Here is a 15006-nt window from a genome sequence, read left to right as displayed (position 1 = left end):
ATTTACGCAGAACGTTAATTTTCATAAGCGAATGAGAATGCCTCTATGCCCATCAATCGACAAATTATGCGTTTCTGTAGAGTCACATTTACTGCTGCATTTAATGTTTGAAAATTATCTCCCTCACACATTTATTTCTTTTGTAGCATGTTGTAATCAAGAAATTACAATGATATCGGTCACCAGCCTTTCATTCCATGCATCTCCGCAACTTCACTTATTATATGTGTGAAAATATTATCTTAACTTGACATACTCCTACCACTTTGTTTTTTCAATGGAAATCTTTTGTATATAATTGTTATCCAGATGTGTTACTGTATGTCTACGTTCTTATACATTGACTTCTTGCTACAGCAGCCCATTAATAGGGCAGGTTCACCACGAGCTTTTACCTAGTATTTTTTTTACGCATACTACTTATACATTTGACCGTAAATTCCGCGCACTTTTGGAAATTCTTATATGCTCACTTCTTGATCTGCCAACACCTCTGACATATTTGTATGTGTGTGACACCTTGCGTTATTTATGTTGCACTGTGTAGTATGTTCGTATTTTCCCGCAGAAAAAAAAAACAAACTGACTAACGATGATAACGAAAAAAAATTTGGACGCGTGCAAAGTTCTCTTGCGTCGAAATATCTTCGAGCTGTACGTAATGTAAACAATCAATTGTACATCTCTCCTCGGTGTGGAGAGAGCCTAACAAAACTGCGGTTGTGCTCCCTGGTCGCAGCCAGCACACGCTCTCCTTCCTCGCCGTGCTGCTGGTGGTGTTCAGCGTGGTGCCGACCAAGTGGCGCGCCTTCTGCAAGCGGAAGCACCGCCTCATCGTCTGGACGGCCCTGTCCCGAGACGTGCCCTGGGCCGTGGTCGTCATCCACTGCACCGTCCAGCTCACCACCAGCGTCTTCCGGGTACCTTCGTCGTCACGACGCGCATGCTTCGCGCAGACCGGTTCCCGTCAATGCTTTGCAGTCACACAAGCTGCTGACCCACAGAGACACCACGGGGAAGGAAACTAGGAATCGTGAAGGAATATCACACATAAAGCTCCCACGCTGAAGCTGTACCGGCGCCCGGGTATTAGAGAGCAAACTAAGCCATGACCTAGTCTTCGAGCGCACACACGCCCGCGGTACTGCACCACGGGACATAATGTATTAGGGTTTGTTTGATGAACTGATTCCACAATACCGCGATACGAGCGAGGTAAAAGTTAGGGGGTGATCAATCGGGCTTATGCGGTAGAAATTCGGTAACGTTTTTTTTTTTACTAGCCAATATAGTCATTCGCTCACCAATATATTCCAATTCTACTCGTATGCACTTCTATTCATAATCACTTGTTTATTCTTTTTAGCTGAGTCATTTTTAGTAATTTTCATTTTTGCCTAGCCAGTCTTTGACCGACCTCTCTTTCCTATCTCCTTTAAGTGGAAAGGGGATTTTTCTCTCTCCGCTGCCACAGTTGCCAAGCGAAGGCTTCACACAGATGCCGCCAACGACGACGGACTCTTTTTTCGCCTTCATAGCCCTCCTAATGTCCTCGCATTAAAATGATGAACGTTAGCATTCGTCCCGGGTCCTGGTCCCTGGTTTAAGCCGGTGTGTTGAGACGAATTCCGCGCGGTGTGAGTTATTGATCACGTGGGTTATGTGGACTACCAAGAGCTGCCACATGTCTGGTCTCAATGCAAGGAGAAAGGCTCCTGGTACAAGATACAATCATTTGCGGTCCCTGTTTACACACTATGTAGAAAAGAATGCCCTCAGCATGGTCTCAATGCAGGGAGAAAGGCTCCTGGTACAAGATACAATCATTTGCGGTCCCTGTTTACACACTATGTAGAAAAGAATGCCCTCAGCATGCCCTCACATCTTGAGTAAACAACAGCATAGTTAGCAGTGATTTACTTGCCTGTGGTTGCCATGCGTTGCGTGCTGTATAGTACTAGAATCTTACATTAAATCAGAATGCACGACTTGCGTCGCGGGCTATGCAAATTTTTTCGTCATAAATTGAATTTCGCTCATGCATATATATCCAAGCTGTACAGCTGAGGCGACTCTTGCTGAGCTCACTGGATGGGCTTCGTCAAGCCCGGTCTATAGTGGCTTTTCCTGCAGGTGTTCCAACTATACATTTCGGAAAATGCAAACGATGACTTTGATTGGAAACGAGAGACGAATAACGACTCTTGCATATTAAAAGGTGGTTGTGCAGTCACATGAGAACGTTGCAGTTATATGCTTTCTTTTTCATTGTGTCGGCTGACCATTAAAGACGAAAAAGCGAATGAAATATTCTTCAGAACAGGAAACGTCAGAAAAATACGGGCTCTGCAAGGCCGTAATGTGAACTTAACCTTCCAGCTTTGTGCCGCGGAGAAGTATCTGCCGCGAGAGACCTCAGCTGTTTTGGAAATTAGGGTGGCTCGATGTGCGCTCCCTAGCTCATCCTATAGCACTCAAATTTCTCTGTATAGGTTGCATGTGTTCCGTACGGCACTTATACAGGATCAATAGTGGGCTTCACCAACTATACTGTAAACAATAATCAGCCTACATAGCAGTGAAAAGGGAGTTAGCTGTCCTGTAGCGCACTTCCTTGCAGTGGCAGGGTATGCCGCCTAAGCCTTGGGGTAGATTTCGGTCACTAAAAATGCGGAATACTAATGGCTGGCAATTGAAACAAATTCTATCTTAAAAAAAAAACGCGAAGATCTAACAGCTCCGAAGATTTTAACCAAGCTTTATATCTCCTCTGTTCGCTAACTTCAAGGCATCTGGTGCTTTGCTTAAAAGCCCCCTTACACTGCTAACTGCATCAAGTTAGCATGCTTAGCAGTGAGAATACGCCCTAAAAAGAACATACCCTAAAAGAGAGTGCGCTAGAGGACACTTTGCTCCTTTTTTACTCCCGTATAGGCGTACTTATGTTTAGAGTGTACAGACATATCTCGACTGCCTGTCTCGAACATCGCATAAGTCAATGGGCGAATTTTCACTTGTGCGAAATTGTGCGAAAACTATTGAAGGCAGTGAGATGCTGCTCGAGTATGCTGATAGTGACAGCTTGCTCTTCCAAAGCGGTACAACATCTGGTTTGTAAAATAGTCTCTGCACTGGCACTGGCCACTTCTGATGGACTAAAAGCACTCGTCCAGATTTTCTTCGGCTTGTTTGGCAACTAGGCGCTGACAATATAGAGGGGGTTGGCGTAACTGCGCAGAGCAACAACTTGCTCCCCGCCTTCCTTGCGATGCTGGGCACCGACTTCTGGGGGAAGAACTCGCTGGTGGTCAACCAGGTGGTGATCGGCGCCATCGGCAGCGTGCTGGCGGAGGCCATCAACAACAACCACCTCTGCGACGACATCGTGCCGCTGGTCGTGGAGATTGTACGTGGACGCCGTTACAGTGTCTGCCGCCTTCCTCAGCCCGTATTTCTCCTGCGCTTCGGCTTACAGTTATTTGGCCCAAATGCGAAAGCTACCATCGGTGTCGCAGAACAAATTCTTAGAACTAGTTTACAAAAGACATTTGCTTTACTAAAGATAGCGGCACAGCCCCGTCAGAGCGGGGTCGCTAGGCCTAGCGTAGGCCTAGCTGGCCGTGCCTACCGGCGAGAGCCGAAACGCAAAAAAGTCCGCAGAAACTGGCAAAAAGGGACTTGCCGATGCGTCCGACGGCGTTATCCGAGCTTCAAAGACTTTCCCAAGCGAAAGCGGTGTTGAGCGTCGCTGAATTTAGCGGTGGACATGGGAGAAGCGAGGAGCGTTCGCACGAGCGTCCGATCCGCGCCACGTCCAGCCGGAGAGTCCTCGTCGTATGTGTTCCTTCTCGCTCCTTGTCGTAAGTTTTGCGCCCACTTCATTTATATTACGTAGGTATACAGGCGTAAGCGAATACAGAGAAAAGCATTCGCTAACACGCTATTCGAGGTCCAGCCCGTGATCGTAGGTTTGTTGAATTCCGGTGCGAACACCAAGCATTTCGTGCTAAACCATCCGCAGGCCGAGGAGACCGACGTTCCCCCCGCAGCGTACGCGGTGCCGGCGGCGGTGGGCGCCTCGTGCAACCTCATCCTGCCCATCCACCTGCCCATGATCGTGGCCACCGAGGTCATCGAGGCGCCCATGCTGCAAGTGGTGAGTGAGTCCCCTCTCAGTGACTCTTTCCGGGAGGGGCCCAAAAGTTGCGGTTTCGGTTGCAGAAGCACCCGCATTCACGTGCTGATCACGTGGAGCTTTATCTAGACGGATAACTAATACGTTAGTTTTCACCTATCAGTTGGGGCCCAGGGAGCGTGGGATGGTTGGAAGTTTCCTATTTCTTTTAATTCTCTTCTTGCTCGAAGTTTGTTTGCTCACGAAAGGTCTGTTCGCGTTTGCGTAACCATACAACGTGCTTGGGGCGAAATAATTTGTTGAAGATTTGCGGGGTCGCAGCGGAGCACCAGAGCAAGATGACCAGCGTGGCAGGCTTCTAGTTCCGAACAGCCCGCGCCGGGCGTGCGCTCCGAGCACGCGCGAGCCTATTGAGTTGTGAGAGCCATTGTGCTTCCCACATCTCTTTGAGGGTATTATGTATTCCTAGAGCCATGAGCTTGGCCGTTGGCGTGGAGTTCGGTAGCCCCAGTGCCGTCTTGTAGGCTTTCCTGATGAGTGTCTCCAACTTTTCAATTTCCGACCTGGAGAGGTTAAGGAATGCCGTCCCGTACATTATCCGCGAGATCACGAAAGCTTGCACTAAGCGGATGGTGTCCCTTTCCTTCATGCCATGGTGTTTATTTCTGATACGATGTATCATCCGGAGGATTTGCTCGGTGGATGTTGTAAGCTTCTTCATTGTGGTGGTGTTCTGTCGCCCCTGCGGGATATACTGCCCTAGGATCTTTATCTCCGTGGGTTTCTGTACTGGGTGGCCCTCTATATACACCGAGATGTTCTGCGCTAGGGGTGTCCTCGGGTTCTTCAGAATTAGCAACTCGGACTTTTCCGGCGCACACTGGAGGCCTCTCTCTCTGGCGTACCGGGCCACCGTGTCCGCTGCTGCTTGAAGACGCTCCTCGATTTCGGCGTCACTCCCCGAGTTGCACCAGACAGTGATATCATCCGCATACAATGTGTGTTTGATGCCGGGAATTTCGGAAAGAAGGCCTGGTAGATCTTTCATAGCCAAGTTGAACAAGAGGGGTGACAGTACCGCCCCTTGCGGAGTTCCCCTCGGGCCTAGAGTGATGGGATCTGATTTTATTCCACCGAAGTTTATAGTGGCTTGCCTGGCTGATAAGAAGTTTTTGATATAGTTGTAGGTTCTTGCGCCACAGTTGGTATCGCCGCTCACAGGCATGCCCGAGCTCTTCTATACCGGGCGTCTCCCCCTGATGACCATGAAGGGTGCCGTGACCTGATAGGTTTAGCAGTGTATACTGACAATCTCGCGCCGTACAGAACAGCCAGAAAGGAGTACCCAACACCACACAAATCCCTCAATAAGTTAGAAGAGAACACCCTTAGGAGACTACAAACCAACACATACCCAACACCAGCTAAATTACACCTGTGGTACCCTACACTATACTCTCCGCAGTGCCCACACTGTGGAGAGGTAGCTAACCTCTACCATATGGTGTGGGCATGCCAATTTAATCCCTTACTTGACCCCATTCCCAACCCCTCGGAGGAGCAGTGGGAGGCTATTCTGCTCAGCGATGATCCTGACCGTCAGCACTAGCTGGTGGGGAGGGCCACCGCAGCAGCAGCAGCCAATGGACTACCGGACTAGGCGGCCCACCCACATGTTCTGAAAATACTGAATAAATAAAGATGTTTTCAATCAATCCGAGCACGCGCTGTCCATCTTTATTTTCCTTTATCGCGGGAACGCCGATCTCAGCGCCAGCGCTTTATAGCATCGCCGCGCGCTATATGGCCCCCCGCCTAGACGGAACGTCGAAATGTGCGCTCGGTAAAAGAAGGGAGAGAATGAGGGCCCAGTAAGTTCATGTCAGGGGCCGGGAAGAACCGTGACAGCTGTGACGATGCCGCAGCAAGTTGCTGGGCTCAATGCCAGGTGCTTAGGTGAAGCGCGAGTGACAGTCCGGAGCGACTGGCCAGTGCTCATTCGCGTGTGGGCATGGTCGGCGGTGGGTGGCTGCAAGAAGGTTGTGGCAGTTACAGGCCGTGCAGCTGAGACTGCTACATCAGATGGCTGGCTGACAGCAAGAGAGACAGCTGGTGGATGGACAACTGCCGCACTACTCGGTGTGGGTAGCTCGACCATTCGTTGCTGAAGGTGGCTCAAGTCAGGCACCAAAGCAGACGCTTGCTGCGACAGTGTCGAGCTGCCAGGGTCAGACTCCGAGAAGCGGTTGACAGTACTGAGGGCTTGGGGTGAGGCCTCTTGGGCAGGCGGTGTGGCCGCCTGGGTAGTGGGGCTGGTATCTGAGATGCTGCGGTGCCAGCAATCTCACTTCGCCCTTAGCACGATCGCTCAGGTCAGTGACTGACGGCTTTAGCGGAATGAGCGATGAGGCGGCAGGTGAGCGTTCAGCTGGCAGCGATGCTACGCAGTAGGGTACAGAAGTTGGCGGAATGGGGCACTCGTCAAGGAAGAGCTCGACTGACGGCGGCACTATTGCAGATGAGAGAAGTTGCTCACCGGGCTGTGCCGTAGACGCTGTATCGTCCTTATGGGAGGCGGTATGGCCGGAGGCGCTGAACAGGGTGGCGCGAGGCGTATCTGTCGCTGAGTTCGCTGACGTGGCAAACCGCAGTGGGCCAGGCACCTCAACGAGCTGCTGAGGGAATGACTGCAGACTTCGGGCCGTGGAGTCGTCGCACAGTGCTGCTAGCGTAACCGGGGTAGCAGGATTTGCTGCCGGAAGCGATGTGGTAGCGTCTGGTGCGGTCGGTGCTAAAGAAGCCGGGCCGGAGACGCTGGATTGGAGTGGCGGCGAGGCGGCGAGGGGCTGCTGAGGCGGGCCGGGTTCTGATGAAGGCTGCGTGGGCGCGGGCGAGGCCGGTGCAGGGCCAGAGGCTGGCGGCGGCGAAAACGGGTCCGCTGCGTCGTAGAGCGGCGGCGGAACATAGTAGGCGCCGAAGTCAGCCAAGACGGCCGCATGCAGCTCATCGTATGGCCGGCAGCCGAAGGCAGAGTAGGTGAGCCGACGCAGGAGGTCGGGCGGGAGGATGTCGCAAAGGACTGCGTGTTTAAACGGCTGGATGGTAATACCGTTCAGGTACATCGCAGCCTCCAGTTGGGCGAACCACCCGCCGACGCCTGCAGGCCGGAACGCTGGGAGCGGCGGGTCGAAACTTGAGTCCTGCCAGTACGCCATGCTAGGAAGCCGCTGGGATAGAAGGCACGGTTCGCCGGGTCACCACTGTTGAGGATTTGCGGGGTCGCAGAGGAGTATCAGAGCAAGATGTCCAGCGTGGCAGGCTTCTAGTTCCGAACAGCCCGCGCCGGGCGTGCGCTCTGAGCACGCGCTGTCCATCATTATTTTCCTCTATCGCGGGAACGCCGATCTCAGCTCAAGCGCTTTATAGCGTCGCCGGGTGCTATAAATTCATCGCAATGCCACCGTTTCATCAACTGCCCGCGTTTTCGCGTTTTAAACTGGCAGTGTCTCGCGTTGTGCTTTGGAAGCCGCCGTCTTCATTTTCAATCTCAGGACACAGAAGCGCATCAGCCTGCTTTAATGCTATCGCAGTATCCACGGATAATGGAAATTAAACAACTAAAAAAGAAATCGCGTCCTCTATCGTATCACATCATTAAGGCGGAGCTTAAATGTCTCCCGAATTTTAAGGCGGAAGCCTTTAATGCCTCATCGTTGTAAGCAGGAGCTGTCGACAGAAAATGTCACGCTTTTCAGTTGGTCGAAACGGTCGTAACGTCATAGTGCGCGAATTTCAAACGGGGCCAATTGTACTTTGGGTACTAACCATGCAACCAATTAAAGGGATCGTATAGTGATGCTCCAAGTAAGTTTGAGTTTAGTTAATTGCTTACTTAACCAATTAGTCCAATTAACCTTTCTAGTCAGACCAGATAAATAAATAAAACCGAGTAAGAAATTGCCCGAGCTTGGGAATCGAACCCCGGTCTCCGGAGTGCGAGTCGAGCACGCTACCACTTCGCCATGACAGCTCGATGGTTTGGAATGAACAAAGGTGCGTCTATAATGAACACGGTGTCTTCGTACACTCACATCTTCCTCCCTTCCCGTTACGGCGAGGTTCAGGTGTCCACCGAGATATGCGAGACAGATACATTTCCTTTCCTCAAAAACCAATTTACTGACGAGCAAGGCGTATTTGTCCGCGTTTCAGATTGGTCCAAATTGTCGTGATGTCACCACGCGCAAATTTTGACGGGTGTCCACCGAAATATGTGAGACAGTTACCTCGCAACTTTCTTTCGTCAAATACTAGTGTCTACTGAGATATGCGAGACAGAATTTCCTTTCCTCAAATACAATTTTCATTTTCTTCATTACGGCCCCTCTTTCTTCTTTCCCTCCACTTCCTCCCTTCCTGTACAGTGCGGCTCAGGTGTCCACCGAGACGACAGAGAATTACTGCGCCATTTCCTTTCCTTAAAAAGCGTTGCGTTCAAAGGTCAAGGCATCGCGCCGAACGGGTGGTGGCGTTTAATGGACTCCGTGGCAGCGCTACAACACGCTGTCGCGTTCCACTCCTAAAGGCGAGGCTTAAGCGTCATTAATTGGCAGTTAATTAATGCACCAACAAAATGTGAAGTGAACAATCGCGTAGCAGAATGCAGCACTCAGGCTTTCGCCTTTCAGCACTTTATCCGCTAAAGTTCCTCGTAATTTTTTTCATATTCTTTCAGAGATGTCATTAAGATAACTCGTTGAAAATTGCATTGCGGAAGCGCATTTAGAATTTTCATGCGGAATTTTTTTATTTTTTCAGCCAACACTTTTGCGTCCGCACTGTGTTATAATATGCATAATGTCAAACACCACCCGTGCATTTATAAGAGTACCCAGTGTACGTGCCTACATATGTCCTATATAACATATACGCTATATGCGGTAAGGGCCGTACTCCGCAATTTTCACTAGTCTGGACCTTATCTGCATTTATACGGTACACTGCGTACCTGGTAACGCAGGTATAAGGTGGTCCAGAGAAGCTTGGAAAAAGCTTGGAGTAGAGTACCTAGAAAATAAATTAGCCTGGTCAGTAGGCAGGGGCCTCTATATATGGGGGATCGATGGGTATCCATTGTAGTTCTGGCTGCACCAGGCGTTCTGCGTGTCTACTGCATTTTTTATTTCTTCTCGTCTGCTATAAAATGAACGCGTATGCCAGTCACGTATTGTTTCTCGTTTTCTTGATTTCCCCACAGGCGACGATCGGCATTCTAGCCAAGGCGATCACCGTGGTAAGCGCCATCGTATCTGTCAACACCTACGGGTCCCACCTGATTCCGTGGAGCGTCGTTCCGTCGACCAACTGGACGGATTACACGGAAACCATTGAGAACATCGGATTTTGACGTTCCACAAGCGCAGGCTTACAAGCGCACTGCGTTTGTTTATTTAGTATTTGTTTTTTATGGGTTTTCGTCACCTGATCGTCCCGACCACCTTTTCTTCTCTCATTCCTGCTTCTACTCTTCATAACCCGTGTGTGCCTGAAATCGTGAGATATTTTTTTTTTCATCGGACCTCTCCGTGTTCTATAAGAAACAACTGCGACGTACAATGCCGACCGATCGGTGGTGTGTTCCGCCGAGCCGCAGTGCTTATGCGAAAGCCTTTCAACAGTATCAGCGTACATTGCGGCTTTTTAGGACAATTTCTGTGAACTGTTCTGGGACTCGGAATATGCGGTGCATCTCTATCAAATGAGCAACAACACTGCGCTCAAATCAGGGACGCTGTGTTATCACCTGTGAGTCATGAGAGACCTTCGGGTAAGGTACGCCTTGTTTGATCACAGTGCACTGTGCGCTATTCGTATATAGTGACTTTGTGCTCAGAACATTTGCTTGTATTCGTTAAGGATGTGTAAGACTCCGCATTACGTGCACATACAAATGTTGAGGGACCGGAAGAAAAGACCGTATCCTGTTGATTTCGCTACAGTTAAGATACACGGCGATAACTGTAGTTATGTTTGCTGTTGCCGGACCTGAGCAGTTGTGCATGACTTCTCTCCGTGATGACGAATGCTATCCGAAGAGCGCTCAGTACTACTCACGGACGATAATGTGCTGAATCTCCTCGGTCGGCGCTCCGTTAAGTGCAAGACGAACTGCTTTAGTGCGCTGGAACTGTGATTTATCGCTTGTTCGCGTGTGTTGCGTGTGTTGAGCGAGTTTCTTGCAGATGTGTGCAGTGGTCTTTTTAACGCTGCAACTTGTGACATTCGTATGCTTACTCATCGCTCGTAGATACTGATGTGCAACAAAAAAGCGTGTTTATCCATAGCCGCACTAAACTCACGCGTAGCATGGAATGCGAAGAATATCGTCGACAGAGAATGAAGAAAACTTTTATAGGGACAGTTTGTGGATACGGTGAATGCACCTGTAATTGTCACATGCGTACGCTCTGTCTCTGCCACGATTTGGGCGTATTATATCCGTCACTTGGCTCAGTTTATTTCGCTCAAGATGTGCTGCCGCATGTACTGATTGCTTTGGACGCTTTGTAAGGATTTTCTGGCTTGTTTGCCCTACCGGTGCTGTGCTGGCAGTGGTGGCGACTTAGCATCTGAGTTTATTACCAACGCAAGCAGCGAGCGTCGTGTACAGTGAGCAGACACTGGACAACTCGCTCTTTGTCAGAACAAAGTGACAAGAACTTGCGGTGAGCAACAGCAAAGAACATAATTGCAGAATAAAGAAAACTTCGCTGCGGTACCACAGAGCGACCACAACGCGTGGAAGGCCATCCGCGTGAAATGTACTCATCCCTTCGTACGTCTACGCTTTCGTACAAAAGTGATGCCTACGCCACGCAAAACTACTCCAGACTTCCGCAGGAGTCTCTACGAATAAATGTAAACGTGCGCAATGTTGGGCCAAGAAGTACGTAACATTGGTTCAGGAAGAACAAATCCTTCACCACTCGTTTGCAGTACTTTATTCGCACACCTGAGAACTAAACTTCAAAAGGTGCACTGTTCCTCCGCTCTTATACGTTCCCAACTTTTAGCGAGATCGCGAATAGGCTGATCAAATTCAACCTTGCATGCTACCAAAACTGTAAGAGTGATGTTCGAATGCCGCTCCCTACTTGAGTCTGAATTATTCTCTTGAACGGTATTTGCCTTAAAGGAAGACAGAACTGAAATCCTCCCCACAACGTGGGTTTAAAGTGAACAGTGCACCGCACCGCACGTGTGTAGTTTGTCAGGCCCATGTGATGTGGGCCTGCCAAAACATACACGCACTCGGGTTTTGTATTTTGGTCCCCAAAATACAAAACCCGAGTGCGGAGCAGTGGGAGACTCTGCTGTCCAGCGACCGCTGTGAAGACCAACAGGGTCTGGTACAGCGAGCTCAACGGGCGGCAGTGGCCAGCGGAGCCCTGGACTGAGGGCAACCGACCACTGATTAGAGGCGGACGACTTCGACAGAGAAGGCTCCTGGGGTTAGAACCAAGACGTCTCTGAAGATGCCCCCAAACCGCAGGAAAAACCATTAGTGTAAATAAAGTTTTCCCTTCCTTCCTTCCAATATTCAAGAAGAAAGTCGCCACAGTATACGAATGCATGTGGTAGGCTTGCTGGCTGCAGGGTAGCAAGTTAAGCCAACGAACTGAGACAAAAAGCTGTTCGAAACGGTTGTCTGCTTTTTGCTCTGACAAGAGGGGAAGGAGGGGACGAGCGATAACCCACTTAACAAGGCCAACATTACTTGGTTCCCCGGCCACATGGACCAGACGGGAGGGAACGCCGCTGTTCGCACGCATGCCCGAGCGCTTCTCCACCGGGCCTCTTCCACGTATGATGAGACCGCGGAAGGCGATCCACAGCCAGTCACCACTTACAACGAATGCTTTCAACATCACAGGTTGGCAAGGCGCACATATCCTATGCCGCACGAAGACTTAAGCAAGGCTGAGGAACACACACTCAGACACCTAAAAACGAATACCTTTATAACATCCGTCGAACTAAACTTTTGATATCCCACTCTCTATAAACCGCAATGCCCACATTGTGGAGAAATAGCCTCGGCTTATCACATGGCGTGGGCTTGCCAACTAAATCCCGCTATGACCCTATGCCAGACCCAGAACCGGGGCAATGGGAGGCCATTCTGCTCAGCAAAGACCCATGATCACCAGCGCGGACTGGCACGCAGGGCCCACGCTGCCGCGCAAGCCAGTGGACTGCCGGAATAGGCGGCCCACCCAGAAGCATTTGAATCTCCTTCGGCAATAAAAAAGATTGCTTCATCCTCCCCCCTCCGCCTTCCACCTTTTTCGTGCTTTATGGTGCTCGACCTCTAATTAACAGTGAGCTGTGCCAGCTGTAGCCCCCTCATCCCTCCAAACATCTTAGTCCCATCCATCCACTTGAATGTCCGCCTCCCCCTGCCACGTTTTCCTTCCCTTGGAACCCTCTGCTTTGCCACCAACGAGCAATCACTTCTCTCGCCTTTCGCATTACATGCCCCGCAAATACACATTTCTGGGGTTTCTGGAGAATTTGGAGTTTGTTCGCACCTCCGCTCGCACTGTAAATATCACAAAGACGGCGTGGATGAACGCGTGCCTGACGTGGGTGCTACCAGGCATTGTCGGCAGGTCTAAGCAGAGGCGTGAGATTTTAGAGGCCCTCAAAATAGTCTAAATGGACAATCACCTGTGCGTAAGCACAGCATCATTTTTACTACTACAAAAATTAACGCATATTTCCAGTGTATTTGTTTGTTTTTTTTTCTCCGGATCTGCATTAATTCTCTTAGTGCGTTTAGCATTTCGAGCACTATATACACTTGTCGCCAGGTTTTTTCTTTCCTTAGTCTTCTGTGCTTCGTCATTTTGACATCTACCTTATAAATCTGTCGTCTTCGTGTTCAGCCCTACGCGCTCAGCACCTAACAGTCGAAATTACCCCTGCAATATCAAAGCGAAAGCACTGCTTGTCTCATGAGTGGCGTATAGAGCACCTGTCGGCAGAGCAAACCTGTCAGCACGAACTGTCAGTCATCATTATAGGGGGGATTTATAGAATAGTTGATTAAGTAATTCTGTAATTATGATACGTGCATAATTAAGTCAGCGAGTGATTAATTACGAATTGATTAATTGATCGAATTGATTGATTAGTTCAATTAGTCAATTACGTCAAACATTCTTCGGTGTTTTAATCGAATTGATGCTACTAGCCGCTCTAGCAATCGGACCCAGGTCGTCGGATGTGGTAGAACCCAAGTTAGAGCGGAAACACGACTTAAGAACGGCAGAGGAATAAAGAAACAAACATGCAGACATAATCGGCAGCAGTAAGAGAAGTAAGTGCAGCCCTGGAATTCTTTTGAATGTTCAGCACCGTGCGGCACCTGGTGACATCCACGCAAAATAAAATATATTTTACAGAATTCCTGGGGTTGCTGAGTGCACCTTGTTCTGGCCGTAGCGATCCTCGGAAAGAGTGCACGTACAGAGCTAAATACAAGGTATAAAAGCAGCAGCAATGTCATTACCCCCTCGTTTTCACGAATTTTCTGCGAAAAAAAGCAGTGCTGCAACAAACTCTACGAATATATCTGCATGTTCCCATAGATGACAGACTTCTTGCTGGCGCGCGTTGAATGAAACGAGAATTTTTGGTAGCGCTGCCATCGTGCGGACACCAACTTCATTTTTAAAGCGAAAGCTCTATTTCACGCCAAAAGCTTTAAAAGCCGGGTCATCGCTGAAGCTTTGACCTTGAGATCAGCTTAACCTCAATCAGAGCTTATCACATGCTTCCAAAAGTCTTCACTTTTTAAATACGTTAAAACCCTACCATTTTTTTGTGCTGTGTGCCAGTAAGGCGCGACTCGCATTCTGAGCTCACCTCAATTGTGTCGCGCCAATGTGTGCCAGTAGGAGACAGGCTGCGTGCATCCGGTTTATTTAGTGGTATCTGACAAAAACGAGCTCTTCTAGGATCCGCTGGGCACTGTGTGTGGCCTCAAACATTGAAATAGTTATAAATCAAGTGAGGTGGTAAATAAGTCGTTAGAGCGCTCGCAGAGAGTTTAACTTGTTTTCGCAGAGTTTAACTATTGTTTACTGCGATGACGCTGACCCAGACCTTCGACATTACTACTGTCACCACACATTTAACCTTCCCATAGCACTTCCTTCTAGGATTTGGCTTTTAGAGCGGAACCTTGCGTCACAATGTCTTTCTTTTAGGCCGTGTCAGTGGCATGGTATTAAAAGAAAACAAAACAGTCACGCAAGAAACATTCGAATTATCTCATTATGTAAAAGGTCGACATCCTTATTAAGTTGTTTTTGTCACAAAGCACATTTTTCGATTACGGTTCTTCGATATTAAAAACTACATTGCAGTTTGGATAGCTTGCTCTGCATCCGATTGCGAAGAAAACACACATTCATTTATCGAAGCACCGTAAGTGTCCAAGAGACGCCCTTCAGAAAACTGGAAACACCAGGTCGAAAGCGCATATAAGGAATGCGATCAAGATCAATTGTCTTTAGCGACCAAACTTTTCTGCCTTCGTGACATACCGCTGCAATTCTATCGGCGATAAAAGGCGTAATGCAAAGATGCTCTTAAGTTGTCCCCGATATGTGCGCAGAAAGCCTTAAATGGTTACGTGTAAAAGTGTTAATTGTCACATAATGCAAGGTTAAATCGAAAAATTGAAGACACAATATACAAATTCTACGCACTGCTGCTCACATAGCACACACACACACACACATAGTATACACATCGGAAAGCAGGGCCTTAGGAGACAAGTGTACGTTTGACGCAGCGGGGAA

This window comes from Amblyomma mixtum, chromosome 2 (genome assembly GCF_055824585.1).
Source record: "Amblyomma mixtum isolate Tamu chromosome 2, ASM5582458v1, whole genome shotgun sequence".
Taxonomy (NCBI): domain Eukaryota; kingdom Metazoa; phylum Arthropoda; class Arachnida; order Ixodida; family Ixodidae; genus Amblyomma; species Amblyomma mixtum.
The sequence above is the reverse complement of the archived record's forward strand: the minus strand, read 5'-3'. Positions refer to the sequence as shown.